Here is a 16,970-nt window from a genome sequence, read left to right as displayed (position 1 = left end):
GGTATCAGTTATTATTACTGCAAGGCCTATGCCTCTGTGAACTCCGTGGGGGTCAGAGCATATGCATGTTTATCACCTTAGTTCCTTTTTTTTTTTTTTTTATTCAACGAGTATTTATAAAGTACCTAATATGTGCCAGACATAGGTTCTGGGCATACAACAGGGAACAGTCACTATCTCTTCTGAAAGAAGAATGAAATAAACAAGTAAAAATAAATAAATGAGCAGGACAATTAAGGACTGATAAATAAAACCAGTTATTACAGACAGAAAGTGGGCTGGGTGGTGGTGGCTACTTTAGATTGGGTGATCAAAGATGCTATTGATTTTTCACAGTTAAGCAAAATGTTTGTTATGGTTTATGGCAAACAACCACTCTTAAAATATGAAATTTCCAATTACTAACTTATTAAAAAAGAAGAGCATTAAAATTTTATTAAATGCTTTTTAGGCATCTATTTAAATGTTTGTGTTTTATTTTGAGTTATTTTTGTTACGTTAATTCATAATGAATTACATTAATAGTATTCTAATTTTGAAACATTATAAAAACTCCATTATAAAAATTCTAATAATTGAATTATGTATCTATTTAATCCATAGATGAATTAATTGTCTAATATTTGGCTGAATCTGTTCCACCACTTGTTTTTGTACAGTCAGCAAGCTAAGAATGATTTTAACATTTTTAAATGAAAAAATCAAAAGAATAATAATGATGATGACAGGTGAAACTTATCTGAAATTGAACTTTTGGTGTCCACAAATAACGTTCTGTATTACTTTCTTATTGCTGCTGTGACAAAGTAGCACAAATTTAGTGGTTTAAAACAACACAAAGTTATTCTCTTACAGTTCTGGATTTTAGAGTCTGAAATCAGTGTTTCTGGGACAATGTCAAGGTGCTCATGGGGCTGGGTCTCTCCTGAGGCTGAGGGCAGAACGCCTTTTCTAAATTTTCGGGGTGCAATTCTTTCTTTTTTTTTTAATTTAATTAAATTAATTAATTTTTTTATCCAGCAAGTTCTTATTAGTTATCTATTATATACATATTACTGTATACATGTCAATCCCAATCTCCCAATTCATCCCACCACCACCAACAGCTCCCTACCCCGCTTTCCCCCCTTGGTGTCCATACATTTGTTCTCTACATCTGTGTCTCTATTTCTGCCTTGCAAACGGGTTCATATGTACCATTTTCTAGATTCCACATCTAGATGTGTTAATATACGATATTTGTTTTTCTCTTTATGACTTACGTCACTCTGTATGGCAGTCTCTAGGTCCATCCACGTCTCTACAAATGACCCAATTTCATTCCTTTTTATGGCTGAATAATATTCCATTGTATATATGTACCACATCTTCTTTATCCATTTGTCTGCTGATGGACGCTTAGGTTGCTTCCATGACCTGGCTATTATAAACAGTGCTGCAATGAACATTGGGGTGCGTGTGTCTTTTTGAATTATGGTTTTCTCTGGGTCTATGCCTGGTAGTGGAATTGCTGGCTCATATGGTAATTCTATTTTTAATTTTTTAAGGAACCTCCATACTGTTCTTCATAGTGGCTGTATCAATTTACATTCCCACCAATGGTACAAGAGGGTTCCCTTTTCTCCACACCCTCTCTAGCATTTGTTGTTTTTAGATTTTCTGATGATGCCCATTCTAACTGGTGTGAGCTGATACCTCATTGTAGTTTTGATTTGCATTTCTCTAATAATTAGTGATGTTGAGTAGCTTTTCATGAGCTTCTTGGCCATCTGTATGTCTTCTTGGAGAAATGTCTATTTAGGTCTTCTGCCCATTTTTGGATTGGGTTGTTTGTTTTTTTAATATGGAGCTGCATGAGCTGTTTATATATTTTGGAGATTAATCCTTTGTCCATCGATTCATTTGCAAATATTTTCTCCCATTCTGAGGGTTGTCTTTTCATCTTGTTTATAGTTTCCTTTGCTGTGCAAAAGCTTTTAAGCTTCATTAGGTCCCATTTGTTTATTTTTGTTTTTATTTCCTTTACTCTAGGAGATGGGTCAAAAAAGATTTTGCTGTGATTTATGTCAAAGAGTGTTCTTCCTGTGTTATCCTCTAAGAGTTTTATAGTGTCTGATCTTACATTTAGGTCTTTAATACGTTTTGAGTTTCTTTTTGTGTATGGTGTAAGGAGTGTTCTAATTTCATTCTTTTACATGTAGCTGTCCAGTTTTCCCAACACCACTTATTGAATAGGCTGTCTTTTCTCCATTGTATATCTTTGCTTCCTTTGTCATAGATTAGTTGACCATAGCTGTGTGGGTTTATCTCTGAGTTTTATATCCTGTTCTGTTGATCTATATTTCTGTCTTTGTGCCAGTAGCATATTGTCTTGATTTTTGTAGCTTTGTAATGTAGTCTGAAGTCAGGGAGTCTGATTCTTCCAGCTCTGTTTTTTTCCCTCAAGATTGCTTTGGCTATTTGGGGTCTTTTGTGTCTCCATACGTATTTTAAGATTTTTTTTTTCTAGTTCTGTAAAAAAATGCCATTGGTAATTTGATAGCGATTGTGTTGAGTCTGTAGATTGCTTTGGGTAGAATAGTCATTTTCATAATATTGATTCTTGCAATCCAAGAACATGGTATCCATCTGTTTGTGTCATCTTTGATTTCTTTCATGAAGGTCTTATAGTTTTCTGAGTAAGGTCTTTTACCTCCTTAGGTAGGTTTATTCCTAGGTATTTTATTCTTTTTGTTGCAGTGATGAATGGGATTGTTTCCTTAACTTCCCTTTCTGATCTTTCATTGTTAGTGTATAGGAATGCAAGAGATTTCTGTGCATTAATTTTGTATCCTGCAACTTTATCAAATTCATTGATTAGCTCTAGTAGTTTTCTGGTGGCATCTTTAGGATTGTCTATGTATAGTATCATGCCATCTGCAAACAGTGACAGTTTTACTTCTTTTCCAATTTGGATTCCTTTTATTTCTTTTTCTTCTCTGATTGCCATGGCTAGGACTTCCAAAACTATGTTGAATAATAATGGCGAGAGTGGGCATCCTTGTCTTGTTCCTGATTTTATAGGAAATGCTTTCCGTTTTTCACCATTGAGAATGATTTTTGCAGGTTTGTCATTTATGGCCTTTATTATGTTGAGGTAGGTTCCCTCTATGCCCACTTTCTGGAGAGTTTTTATCATAAATGGGTGTTGAATTTTGTCAAAAGCTTTCTCTGCATCTATTGAGATGATCATATGGTTTTTGTTCTTCAATTTGTTAATATGGTGTATCACATTGGTTGATTTGCATATATTGAAGAATCTTTGCATCCCTGGGGTAAATCACATTTGATCATGATGTATGATCATTTTAATGTGTTGTTGGATTCTGTTTGCTAGTGTTATTTTGTTGAGGATTTTTGCATCTATATTCATCAGTGATATTGGTCTGTAATTTTCTTTTTTTTTGTAGTATCTTTGCCCTGTTTTGGTATCTGGGTGATGGTGGTCTCGTAGAATGAGTTTGGGTATGTTCCTTCCTCTGCAATTTTTTGAAAGAGTTTGAGAAGGATGGGTGTTAACTCTTCTCTAAGTGTTTGATAGAATTCACCTATGAAGCCATCTGGTCCTGGAATTTTATTTGTTGGAAGATTTTTAATCACAGTTTCAATTTCAGTGCTTGTGATTGGTCTGTTCATATTTTCTATTTCTTCCTGGTTCAGTCTCGGAAGGTTGTGCTTTTCTAAGAATTTGTCCATTTCTTCCAGGTTGTCCATTTTATTGGCATAGAGTTGCTTGTAGTAGTCTCTTATGATGCTTTGTATTTCTGTGGTGTCTGTTGTAACTTTTCCTTTTTCATGTCTAATTTTATTGATTTGAGTCCTCTCCCTCTTTTTCTTGATGAGTGTGACTAAAGGTTTTTCGATTTTGTTTATCTTCTCAAAGAACGAGCCTTTAGTTTTATTGATCTTTGCTATTGTTTTCTTTGTTTCTATAACATTTATTTCTCCTCTGATCTTTATGATTTCTTTCCTTCTGCTAACTTTGGGCTGTGTTTGTTCTTCTTTCTCTAGTTCCTTTAGGTGTAAGGTTAGATTCTTTATTTGAGATTTTTCTTGGTTCTTGAGGTAAGATTGTGTTGCTATAAACTTCCCTCTTAGAACTGCATTTACTGCATCCTATAGGTTTTGGAACATCGTGTTTTCATTGTCATTTGTCTCTAGGGTACATTTTTTAAATTTCCTCTTTGATTTCTTCAGTGATCTCTTGGTTATTTAATAATGTATTGTCTAGCCTCCATGTGTTTGTCACATTTTTTTTCTCTGTAATTGATTTCTAGTCTCATAGAATTGTGGTCAGAAAAGATGCTTGATATAATTTCAATTTTCCTAAATTTACTGAGGCTTGACCTGTGACCCAAGATGTGATCTATCCTGGAGAATGTTCCGTGTACACTTGAGAAGAAAGTGTAATCTGCTGCTTTTGGATGGAATGTCCTATAAATATCAATTAAATCTATCTGGTCTATTGTGTCATTTAAGTCTTTTGTTCTCTTATTAATTTTCTGTCTGGATGATCTGTCCATTGGTGTAAGTGAGGTGTTATAAAGTCCCCCACTATTATTGTGTTACTGTTGATTTACTCTTTTATAGCTGTTAGCAGTTGCCTTATGTATTGAAATGTTCTTATGTTGGGTGCATATATATTTATAATTGTTATATCTTCTTCTTGGATTGATCCCTTGATCATTATGTAGTATCCTTCTTTGTCTCTTTTAACATTATTTTAAAGTCTATTTTATCTGATATGAGTATTGCTACCCCAGCTTTCTTTTGATTTCCATTTGCATGGAATATCTTTTTCCATCCCCACACTTTCAGTCTGTATGTGTCCCTAGGTCTGAATTGGGTCTCTTGTAGACAGCAAATATATGGGTCTTGCTTTTGTATCCATTCAGTGAGCCTGTGTCTTTTGATTGGAGCATTTAATCCATTCACGTTTAAGGTAATTATCAATATGTATGTTCCTATTGCCATTTTCTTAATTGTTTTGGGTTTGTTTTTGTAGGTCCTTTTCTTCTCTTGTGTTTCCCACTTAGAATAGTTCCTTTAGCATTTGTTGTAAAGCTGGTTTGGTGGTGCTGAATTCTCTTAGTTTTTGCTGGTCTGTAAAGCTTTTGATTCCTCCATCGAATCTGAATGAGATCCTTGCCGGGTAGAGTAATCTTGGTTGTAGTTTCTTCCTTTTCATCACTTTAAATATATCATGCTACTCTGTTCTGGCTCGTAGAGTTTCTGCTGAGAAACCGGCTGTTAACCTTATGTGAGTTCCTTTGTATGTATTTGTCTTTTTTCCCTTGTTGCTTTCAATAATTTTTCTTTTCTTTAATTTTTGTTATTCGATTACTATGTGTCTCAGTGTGTTTCTCCTTGGGTTTATCCTGCCTTGGACTCTCTGCACTTCCTGAACTTGGGTGGCATTTCCTTTCCCATGTCAGGGAATTTTTTGACAATAATCTCTTCAAATATTTTCTCGGTTCCTTTCTATCTCTCTTCTCCTTCTGGGACCCCTATAATGTGAATGTTGGTGTGTTTAATGTTGTCCCAGAGGTCTCTTAGGCTGTCTTCATTTCTTTTCATTCTTTTTTCTTGATTCTGTTCCATGGCAGTGAATTCCACCATTCTGTCTTCCAGGTCACTTATCCTTTCTTCTGCCTCAGTTATTCTCCTATTAATTCCTTCTAGTGTAATTTTCATTTCAGTTATTGTATTGTTAATCCCTGTTTGTTTGTTCTTTAATCCTTCTAGGTGTTTGTTCTTTAATTCTTCTAGGTCTTTGTTAAACATTTCTTGCATCTTCTTGGTCTTTGGCTCCATTTTTTTTCTGAGGTCCTGGATCATCTTCACTATCATAATTTTGAATTCTTTTTCTGGAAGGTTGCCTAGCTCCACTTCATTTAGTTTTTTTTTTCTGGGGTTTTATCTTGTTCCTTCATCTGGTACATAGTCCTCTGCCTTTTCATTTTGTCTATCTTTCTGTGAATGTGGTTTTCTTTCCACAGGCTGCAGAATGGGAGTTATTCTTGCTTCTGCTGTCTGCCCTCTGGTGCATGAGGCTATATAAGAGGCTTGTGTAAGCTTCCTGATGGGAGGGACTGGTGGTGGGTAGAGCTGGATGTTGCTCTGGTGGGCAGAACTCAGTCAAACTTTAATATGCTTGTCTGCTGATTGGTGGGGCTGAGTTCCCTCCCTGTTTGTTGTTTGGCCTGAGGTGACCCAGCACTGGAGGCTACAAGTTCTTTGGTGGTTCTAATGGCAGACTCTGGGAGGGCTCACACCAAGGACTACTTCCCAGAACTTCTGCTGCAAGTCTCCCTATCCCTGTGGTGAGCCACAGCCACCCCCCGCCTCCACAGGAGACCCTCCAACACTAGCTGGTAGGTCTGGTTCAGTCTCCTATGGGGTCACTGCTCCTTTCCCCTGGGTCCTGATGTGCACACTACTTTGTGGGTGCCCTCCAAGAGTGGAGCCTCTGTTTCCTCCAGTCCTGTCAAAGTTCTGCAATGAAATCCCACTGGTCTTCAAAATCTGATTCTCTGTGAATTCCTCCTTCTATTGCCAGATCCCCAGGTTGGGAAGCCTGATGTGGGGTTCAGAACCTTCATTCCAGTGGGTGGACTTCTGTTGTATAATTGTTCTCCAATTTGTGAGTCACCCACCCAGCAATTATGGGGTTTGATTTTACTGTGAATGCACCCCGGCTGCCATCTCACTGTGGCTTCTCCTTTGTCTTTGGATGTGGGGTATCTTTTTTGTTGAGTTTCAATGTCTTCCTGTCGATAATTGTTCAGCAATTAGCTGTGATTCTGGTGCTCTCTCAAGAGGGAGTGACCACATGCCCTTCTACTCCACCATCTTGAACCAATCTTAACCTTAGCTCTTTACACATAGAAGACCTTCAAAAAATACTGCTGCTGACTCACTGAACTTACTGTCCTGGAAAGAATCTCAGGTTCTCCAAAGCAAAAGGGGCAATGAGGACCTCTCCCCAGGGTGGCAGGGACTGGAGCGGAGACTCTGGGAACTGAGGTCACTGACAACCCAGGAGGAGGGCAGAGGCAGGAGCCCAAGCCTGCAGCCTTGACTCAGTGCCCAGCATCCTGCTGCCCTTGAATTAGAGCCTCTCAGCCTTGCCCAGCTCTGGTTGGAAAACCAAGAGCTTTAGATGTGATCTTCTGAGGTGTGACCCTGATTCTTGCTGCCTGAGAACAAAGGCCGATTAGGGCTCTTTTGTGAGAGGTAGCTGAGTGGAAGCTGAGGGCTGCTTCCCCAAAGGGTGGCCTGATCACTGGCTGGATTTCTAAAATAAATGCCCCACCTGTGCCCACTTTTCTAATCGGTAACATCCCAGCCTTTAGCAGGGGTTCTTCAGCTCTCCCTGACCCATGTGGGGACTGTCTTGATCTTTGGGATCCTTTTGGAACATCTCCCCCCACGACACCTCCAGGTGCTCTCCGACATAAACTTCACCCTCTGAGGAAACAGGCTCTGGGAACCCGACTTCAAAGCTTGGCGATGTGGGCTCCTCGCAGAAGTACTTGAAGCAACAATGAGCTTGAACCAGGTCTGGGTCGGGCTCCGAGTGGGCACGCCTGGACCTGGCAACTATTGTGTCCAAAGTCACGGGGCAGCCACAGACGAACAATGCACCTGGCAGCCCACAAGGGTCTCTTTCAAAGCTAAGTTGCTCCTGCCAGCTGTGCCAAGCAGAGGACCTGCATACACAAACTGTCATTTATTTTTTTCAATATCAAAGAATTACACTAAATGAAAATCATAATATTTTTTTTCTTTTTTTATAATAAATGGAGTATAACCACATCAAAGGAAAAATTTACACAAAAGAAAGAACAAGTCCTCCTGTGATCCTAGGCCTCTCAACCACCATGATCTTTCAGATGCCTCTATCTCTAGTGTTTCTGTTTTCTTTTTTATTTAAAACCATTGTCATAAGTATATAAAAATTTGCCTCTCTGTTGCTTGTTTAACTGAGAATCACTACAGGCACAGAGGTGCTGTATCATCTTTTTATGTATTGTTTTCATGGGTATAGAGCTTTCCTTCAAAGTGATTTGCTGTGACAAACTCAAACATTTTTCGTTTTCGGAGAATGATGTGCTATTATAAATAAGACTGGTGAATATCCCTGGACTATAACATGCCAGAATTTAGGACTTGTTTTGTTTTGCATTTTGATAATTCTGCCATTTTTCTTTTTCTCTTTGTCCAAAATGGAGACTCCAAATTCATTGCCTCTAGACATGTGTGAGAGTGCAGTGTTCAGGTAAGGTGATGGTTTTTTTTTCATATCCCAACATTTTATTAGGAAAATTTTCAAACATACTGAAAAGTTGGAAGAATTTTGTAATAGACACCCATAGACTGATTCAGGGTGACCTTTGAGCACAAACATAATCTTTGAAGATGCTGAGCAGCAATTAACCGGTAGATACAGAAATGTCTGTTGTTTTCCACCTGGTGCTCCTTGAATGTAATAACCATAGCAATTTATTGTTATAAGATTTTATAGCCTTTACGGTTTTTCAAAATGCCTTCAGGCCTATTTTCTTACTGTATCCTCAACATCCTCAAGGTTTAGCCAAGGCAGGAGTTACCAGGTGTTCTCTGTACGTTTACAGATGAGGAAATGCATGATCCGAGAGGTTAAGGGGACTGCCTAGGGCCACACAGTAAGACAAGTGCCATTGCAATACCAGGGCTGAGCTCTCAACTGAGCCACGCTCCTACAGAAATGTCTCCCCTTCATTTATTAACTTATTAATTAATGACAGGTTTTCTACAGCCCTTTCAGCTCCCTGATTCTGCTTGTCTGTGACTTTGGATCTTTTCAGGATACGAAGGCAGGGACATGTGAACCTGTAGTCCTGACACCATAAATACCAACGTGAGGATTAAAGACCGACCAGCTGCAAGAGGATTTCAAAAGCCCCATCGAATCCCAACACTTTTCTCAAGACACAATTTATCTTTGTGAAAGTAGGGCTAGTTTAGACAATGATTAGACTCCAAAAGTCATTGTGCATATGAGCTGGGTTGTCTCCCTTGGAGAAGAATCCGGGAAGATTCTGGATGGTTCTGGAGGCAGGGGATTCACTCTGGAATAGTAACCACCAACATCACCCTCTCCACATCTCCTGCCTGAAACTAGTAAAAAGAGTCCCTGCCCACGCCTCGAATGTGGATTGTCACCAGGAACGGTGGCTTTTCCAGAATGGCCCATGCTCCAGCGTCCATGTCCCACCTGGGGAAGCAGCCTTCGATGCTCAAGAAGGCACCATTGTGGGACCTGGGGCCACATCCACCATGCAAAGTGCCCCTGGGATCTGGGGCACGAGGAATCCTCACTGGATCTCACAGGCTGTCCTTCCCCAACTTCCTTATTTTTATTCCTCCATCAGAGCAAGTCAACTGTCTCCACACTTGCTCTGAAAACATGTTTAACATGCACTGACAGCCCACTCTGACACAGGCATCGTTACTCCATTTTACAGACGAAGAAACTGAGCCTGGGAAGTTATCGAGAGCCACGACCATCTCGGAAGAGACCAGCTCATCTCAGAAGTGATCTCGCTGGGAAAGGCCGTAATTTTCCACCAGGCCACGGGGCCCACTTTGCATCCACAAGGAGAAGCTTGCGCAGTTGGGCTCCTCTCCTGCCTTGTGTTGTCTGGACCCTGGAGCCAGTCTTATTTTGCATGAACAGAGTTGTCCTGATCCCAGCGATTCTTTGCTGGTGTGGAGACTGGAAGTAGGAGCCCAAGGTCCACCAGGCACGGGGGCTCGTGGAGATGGTTATGCTCAGGGCAGGGGTCTGGGGATGACGCAGCTTTTCTACAGAAAAATGTCCTCTGTCCTCTGCATAGTCCATGGTAGCCAACCTTAGTTTTGTCTTGCTTTGTGTTTTTCTCTTCAGCCTCCAGAAGAGTGTCTGTTCAACATAAAGAATAAAGCATGAGTGAGTTCTGAAAGCCACTGGGGAGACCTCCTTTTACTGGGGACATCTGCTTGTCCTTGCCCTTTGGAGAAATCAATGAATTTGATTTTTGGACAGGTGAAAATATTCATTGGAACACCATGGGTGAACAAAGTCCACCCTCCCAGCCCTCATTGATTTCTCTGAAGTTGGCCAGATGTTGTCACAATTTCCCTGTAACAGGTCCTAGGGAAATTCTGTGCTGAAAATAGCACCCGGGAGCTGGTGGCTGCAAATGGGACAGTTATTCCAGGACTCTTCTCAGAAACAAATACAAACCTTATAACAAAACCCATTGCACCAGTAGAAATCCCATGGAGATGCCTTCATAATTTGGAACTTCATGATTCGCAACTTCATACCTTCAGCTACATGATGGAAAAATTCCCACACGGGATCAGTTATGAAATCCACAACTAAGTCAGCCTCCTCCTGGGGCTGGTGGGCTGGGAACTGCAGTCACTTTTGATGGAATAGAGGACCCCCAGGAAATGAACCTGGAATGCTGGAGACTGGGGAGAGTTTTGTCCAAAGCACGTCTCTCTCTCTCTCTCTCTCTCTCTCTCTCTGCCTCTCTCTCTCTGCACACTGTGACTTGCTAACCTCTTTCCTTTAGCCAGTAGCCTCAACTTTATTTTCACCACATCATTATTTCTGTGGCCCGGACATGCCAATGGGATGACAACATTATTCTGATGAGAATTTTATTTTATCATGAGGATTACAGGCGAATGACATAACAGCTTTCTGTTCACCAAGGAATCTCTGGCAAAGGGGAAAAAAGCAGATAATCCAGGGGAGGGGAAGGGCACTCACTTTTATTGCACGCCTCCTAAATCCAGGTGCTTTACGTAGATTATCTCAGATCAGTTCATCCTAGGCAACAGCCTTGTGAGGATCGTCATTCGACAGGCAAAGAAAGGGAGACTTAGGGGGGTTGAACAAGTTACCCAAGACCTCAAGACCTGAGCTTAAAAGCAGGCAGACGCAGGGGCCAAAGTCTAGAATCTTTCCACTGACAAAGCACCATCTCTACATGCAGAATACCTTGAACTCTTAGACTAACTCCCGAGGCTGCAGACCAGCAGGAGAGAAGTGAGGGCAGCTACCTGGTGTCTCGGGGCTGAGAAGAGGTCCACTGCGGAGCCTTGGACAAACCAGAAGCACAGCAGCTCGGGGCCCGTCTTCCTTCTCCAGACGCAGCTCTCCCCTTGCTCGGTGAGAAAGGACAGATGGACAGCCTGAGCCTTGCCTTTGTTAGGCCGCAGCCTTCCCACTTTGAATGATTCAGGCCCTCCCCTAGCTATCAAGGTATGTAGGGCTGCCCTGTCACCTTCAGCCCGCACCAGGGTACAGCAGATGGCATTCAGGCTGATTCTGCTCCTCTGGTTGACTAATCTCCTGGGCACAAGAGTAAACAGAGAGCTCGGGACACCATATGTCCCTGACTCACCGTGCTGGCCGGAATCACCGCTGTTCTCCGTGGCATATGACTTCCTGGGCCCAGGTGGAAGGTGGGTCAGAGGATACCTGCCTGAAAGTTACAGGCGGAAAGATTATAGACGTAAAGACACACATAGGGAGTGGACATCGGTTAGTCGTATCCTAAATGACGTTTATTTTTAAAACCTGCTTTGTTTTCCTAGACAGCGTTCGACTTCGGCCATTCCTTCCAGGGGCCAGCACAGCACTGGCCACCGCAGACCCTCAGGGGATGTGGCTGGAATCAAAGGATTGCCTGCTTAATCCATTTCCTTTGCTTACCACTCTGGAATTTCACCCACAAGTTGAAAATGAAGCTGACTGTGGTTCAGTTGAAAGATGTCCTCTTGAGATGGGGAAGTGGCATCCTGGTAGGATATCAGTTTCTTCTGACCTCTTCAGAGCCCCCCTAAGCAGGAGAACCAAAAGGGCAAGGTTGGAGCGAGGGTCTTAGGGTGGGCTGCTCAGGGCCTGAGATAACTGGAGGTCTTCTGGGGACGCGCACTCATTAGGAAGATAATGGCTCATGAAACTTCTATCACTCTTTTCTTGGTCAACCGGAATACTGGGAGTATAGGTCAGTCAAGGCCAGAATTCTCAGGTGTAGGATCTCAGGAGTATTGCGCTGGAGCGGTTGGACCTGTCTAGTCATTCCTTTCCTGCATACAGAGGGTGGGGTGCAGTAACCCACCTAGGTTCATACGGTTGGGAGAGGTCAACACGGATCTAGAGGTCTCTCAACGGTCCAGTGCTTTTGTCGAAAGAAAGAATCCAGTGGGACCTCCAGCATTTGAGTCATTCTGAGCTCCTGCCCTGGGACCCCAGGGATGGACGTCTGCCTTTCACACTGCAGGCTTTCGGGCCATAGCCTATACTTGGTAACTGGAGTCACAGGAAGGTTAAGAATGATCCAGAGCAGCAGTAACAGTCAAAGCCACTCTAGACCAAATCGTTAATACTATCAAGAGCTGTTCACGGCAGTTTCTCAGTCCCTATCCCTTCCAACCCTGAGAAATTTGCAAGGTGGTTCTTCATTTTTTTTTTTTTTTTTTTTTTTTTTTTTGCTGTACGCGGGCCTCTCACTGCTGTAGCCTCTCCCGTTACAGAGCACAGGCTCCGGACGCGCAGGCTCAGTGGCCATGGCTCACGGGCCCAGCCGCTCTGCGGCGTGTGGGATCTTCCCGGACCAGGGCACGAACCCATGTTCCCTGCATCATCAGGCAGACTCCCAACCACTGCACCACCAGGGAAGCCCTGCGAGGTGGTTCTTATCGCCACTACACAGATGAGGAAGTTGAGACTTTGAAAGACCAAATGAGCCTCCAAAGGTCCACTATCAACTGGACAAGGATGGAACTTGAACTTAGCCCAGAGTCTAAGATAGTTCCGAGGCTCTATTTATAATCTTTAGAAGATAGTTCTCAGACAAAAGGGATCTTACGGATACAGAAGACAGACTGGGGATTTAATGTGGTTGCTTAAGACACTTTGAAAGGTCCCTCTTCCAGGGCAGCAGCTGACAGGTGGGTCCAGATAGAGACGCCCACAGGAGAGCTCACCTGCACTCAATACTCTTCCCAATCTCCTGTCCTGCTGGTCCCTGCCAGGAAGGACATGGGAGTTTCCCAACTTTCTTTATTCTCTGTTTTCTTTCTGTACCTTTTCTTCTAAAGCTATAATTCTAACTCAAATTCAGGAACGCTGGTAACACGGGTCCACGATGGAATTTTTTGTTTACTCTTTAGGAAGCTGGACTCCATCACTGAGGAACCCACTTGTCCAAGAGAGTGAATTTGCCTTTAAGAAACAAAATCCTAGAAAAATATCCCTCTCAGAGGATGTAGGAATAAAACCCCATGGCTTCTGGTCCAACAGAGTAGACGTTTATTGAGGAAGGAGAGCTGGTGCCAGGTTCAATCGAGCCTCACCCAGGTCACTGCTGCTGGGGACAGGCAGACAGGACACAAGCCAGTAACGCTCACATGCAGAAGTGTCTTCAGCTCATGGGGTTATCTGGAAAAGAAACCACTTTGAAAAGCCTTATGCTAATATTAGCCAAGTATGTTGGAGTCCCCAAATCACTGTCTTCTGCTGGACTTCTCATTGGAACTTTGCATTCTCCAAGGCCTATGTTGCATCTCCACAGGGAGAGCCCTCTCAGCTGGCACCTCTTAAGGGATGCTACCAGCGCCCCATGTCCCACATGTAGCCCCTTGGCACTTGCCTCTCCACTCCCAGCCACAAGGTATCCAGAACTTCGTCCTGGGAGCACCTTCCTTTCTGCCTGAGGGCTTTCTCAGGCCTCCCAACTCAGAGGAAATCAGGAATCAAAGCATCCCACAGAGTAAATACCCTGGTCCCCACTCCCTGAAGTGGAGCGATTCTGATGCACACTCTTTGCTTCTCCCAGAGGCCCCCACAGGGCTGAGCCCCACGGACACAGCGATTGTGCAATTGTGCAATAACTGTGCAATTGTGCTTTAGTGCTTTCTCTTTTCTGTCTTACTCCCCACCTTCCCTACCATTGCTCACAAGGTCACCTTCCAAGGACACTGCTTACAACTGAATCCTGCTTCTGGGGGAGCCCAAACTAATATGTGCCTCAAACTCAGCATGTTTGGGACATGTTTCTCTCCCTCTGCTTTTCCCAGTTAATAACAACACCCAAAAGCTCCCAAACAAGAGAGTTGGGGGATCTTTTTTTTTTTGCGGTATGCAGGGGGCCTCTCACTGTTGTGGCCTCTCCTGTTGCGGAGCACAGGCTCCGGACGCGCAGGCTCAGCGGCCACGGCTCACGGGCCTAGCCGCTCCGCGACATGTGGGATCTTCCCGGACCGCGGCACGAACCCATGTCCCCTGCATCGGCAGGCAGACTCTCAACCACTGCGCCACCAGGGATCATTTTTTATTCTTTTTCTTTCATGTTAGAAAACCCATCTTTCAACTGGTCACTGATTCCTAAGAATAAACCTCTAAAAAATCTCTCCAATCAGTCCCTCCTTTACTTCCAGTCCTCTCTAGATACAACCTTCCACAAAACTTTGGGCAATTTTAATAGCTTTCTAAGTCCTCTGTGTATCTTTAAGTTATTCTCTCTTCAATCTTTTCTTCATAGAGTCACATGACTTATCTTACGAAAACACAACTTTGACCACATACTGTCCTGCCCGGAAGCTTCTGATCACTGCCTGTGGGACGTCCAAGCCCCTAGCCCTGCACACACCGTCGTGAAAAGGCCCGGATGCAGCCCTCTCTTCTCAAGCTGAGCTTCCTCCCACAGGCAGCCCACCAGGCACCCTCGACTTGCAGGTCTCCAAGTCATCCACCTTCTTTGTCAACACTGGGCTCTGCACATGTTATTTCTTGACCTTGGAATGTCTTTTCACGTCTTTTTTTGGTCTGATGAATTTTTATACATCCCCAAATAGCCTAACTGAAACCTGGCTTCCTGCCCCTAGCAGCGAGGCCGAGCTCATCTCCCTTCCCTTTCCGCTTGTACATCACGTTGGTTGCTGTACAGTCTCACATGCTCGTGTCTTTCTCGCCTCTTTGCTGTGGGCTCCTCAGGGCAGGGAGCTTTGGGGTTTAAGCCCCTCCCCACCTCACACCCACCAATGTCATCCCCGCATTCCTGCACGCTCCGCCCCACCCCTGACATCATCGCTTCCTCTCCTCCGCTCATCTGCTCCAGTCCCTCTGGCCTCTGGCCTCCAGCCCACCTGGAGAGTCTCCTCCTCTGTGGCTATCACTTCCAATATCACTCTCTTTAGGTAAACACCAAATTTTTGGAATTCGGTGGGAATCTATGCGCCCACACCTCCCTCATACTCTCTCCTTCTCTTTATTTTTTCCATAGCACACACTGGCTTAGAGCATGCACTAAAATTCAGTTATTTCCTATTTTTATTGCTTACTGGCTGCCTCTCCTTCTGAGATGATAACCTCACAGTGGCAGGGAACCAGTGAGTGCCAGTCCCAGTGACCAGGTGCAGAATTCCCAAGTGAATAAATCAATGAAAAGACACATGCACCCCAATGGTTATAGGGCACTCTTCACAATAGCCAAGACATGGAAGCAACCTAAGTGTCCATCAACAGATGAATTGATAAAGAAGATGTGGTACAGGTATATGATGGAATATTACTCAGCCATTAAAAAGAATGAAATCATGCCATCTGCAGTGACATGGATGGATCTGGAGATTATCATGCTAAGTGAAGTAAGTCAGAGAAAGACAAATATCATATGATATCACTTATACGTGGAATCTAAAAATGTGACACAAATGAACTTATTTACAAAACAGAAATAGACTCACAGACATAGAAAACAAACTTATGGTTACCAAAGGGGAAAGGTGTGTGGGGGGGGATAAATTAGGAGTTTAGAATGAAGAGATACACAAGACTTTATATAAAATAGATAACCAACAAGGACCTACTGTATAGTACAGGGAACTATATTCAATGTCTTGTAATAACCTATAAGGGAAAAGACTCTTAAAAAGAATATATATGTATATATCTGAATCACTTTGCTGTACACCTGAAACTAACACAGCATTGTAAATCAACTATATTTCAATAAAAACTGAAGTAAATAAATAAATGGGTACAATTTCTTAATTGTATAACTTGTGTATCACCTTAGGTGTCTAAGAACGTTTTGCAAATTACTTGCCTCAAATACACAGTCCCTTGTTAAAATCCTGGTTAAAATGGCCTTTTAGTTGAATAAATAATATCTATCACTAATATTATTAACAAGTAATATTTGATAAGTATAGAATGAATTACTCAATTCTAGAAATATAATTAACCCTAAAAAAGAAAAAGAAACAGGAAAAAATTAATGTGAATATTTTGCTTAATCTAATATATCCAAACATTATGTCAGCATATAATCAATATAAAAATATTAATGAGATTTTAAAACTTTTTCTTGCATATTAAGTCATCAAAATCTAACGTGTATTTTACACTCATAGCACATTTCAATCTGGACCAGCCACCTTTCCAGAGCTTAGTGGCCCCATGTGGCTCACAGCTACCATACTGGACATGGCACGTCTAAACAGTTCCCAATTTAGGAAATGGACTCTTCTGAAAGATTGGTTTTGTTTGCTTGTCTTTGTAATAAATGCATGACTGGAAATGTACCCTAAATTCTAGTACTGCAAACAAGTTACTTTTTAGGACAGCCCACCTAAATCCTATCAATGACTCACAAATCTGACTTACTTTTCAATCACACCTAAGCCCTGATGTAAACTTGACTCCTATGGGATCTCTCACTAGGGTCTGGGCCTGCAGCAGGCCCGTGGCAGCAAGTTGAGGCTCCTTCTCTATTTTTGCATAAGACCTCGTGTGTTGAGGTCAGACACCCCGCTCCCTGGGCCCCATGATTTTATGAAGGGATGTGTGAGGAGAAGGGTTTCCCCCCAGCTCCCCTCCCACC

General features: G+C 42.6%; 1 protein-coding gene across 4 annotated transcripts in view; it reads left to right on the top strand.

The window, feature by feature from the left end:
• The window catches only part of FOXA2 (forkhead box A2), a gene marked incomplete at its 5' end in the record, with an annotated part of 62,446 nt that extends 49,887 nt beyond the window's left edge, over positions 1-12,559 (top strand). For 3 of the 4 annotated variants that reach the window (XR_014326829.1, XR_014326831.1, XR_014326832.1), the window contains 2 exons: positions 8,274-8,320; positions 8,889-12,559. The remainder of the gene's footprint in view (positions 1-8,273; positions 8,321-8,888) is intronic. The other variant, XR_014326830.1, reaches the window with a different exon arrangement.
• Between the last annotated feature and the right edge of the window lie 4,411 nt (positions 12,560-16,970).

Source organism: Leucopleurus acutus (assembly GCF_964270905.1).
Source record: "Leucopleurus acutus genome assembly, chromosome: 16".
Taxonomy (NCBI): domain Eukaryota; kingdom Metazoa; phylum Chordata; class Mammalia; order Artiodactyla; family Delphinidae; genus Leucopleurus; species Leucopleurus acutus.
This window is presented reverse-complemented; position numbering and strand designations above follow the sequence as displayed.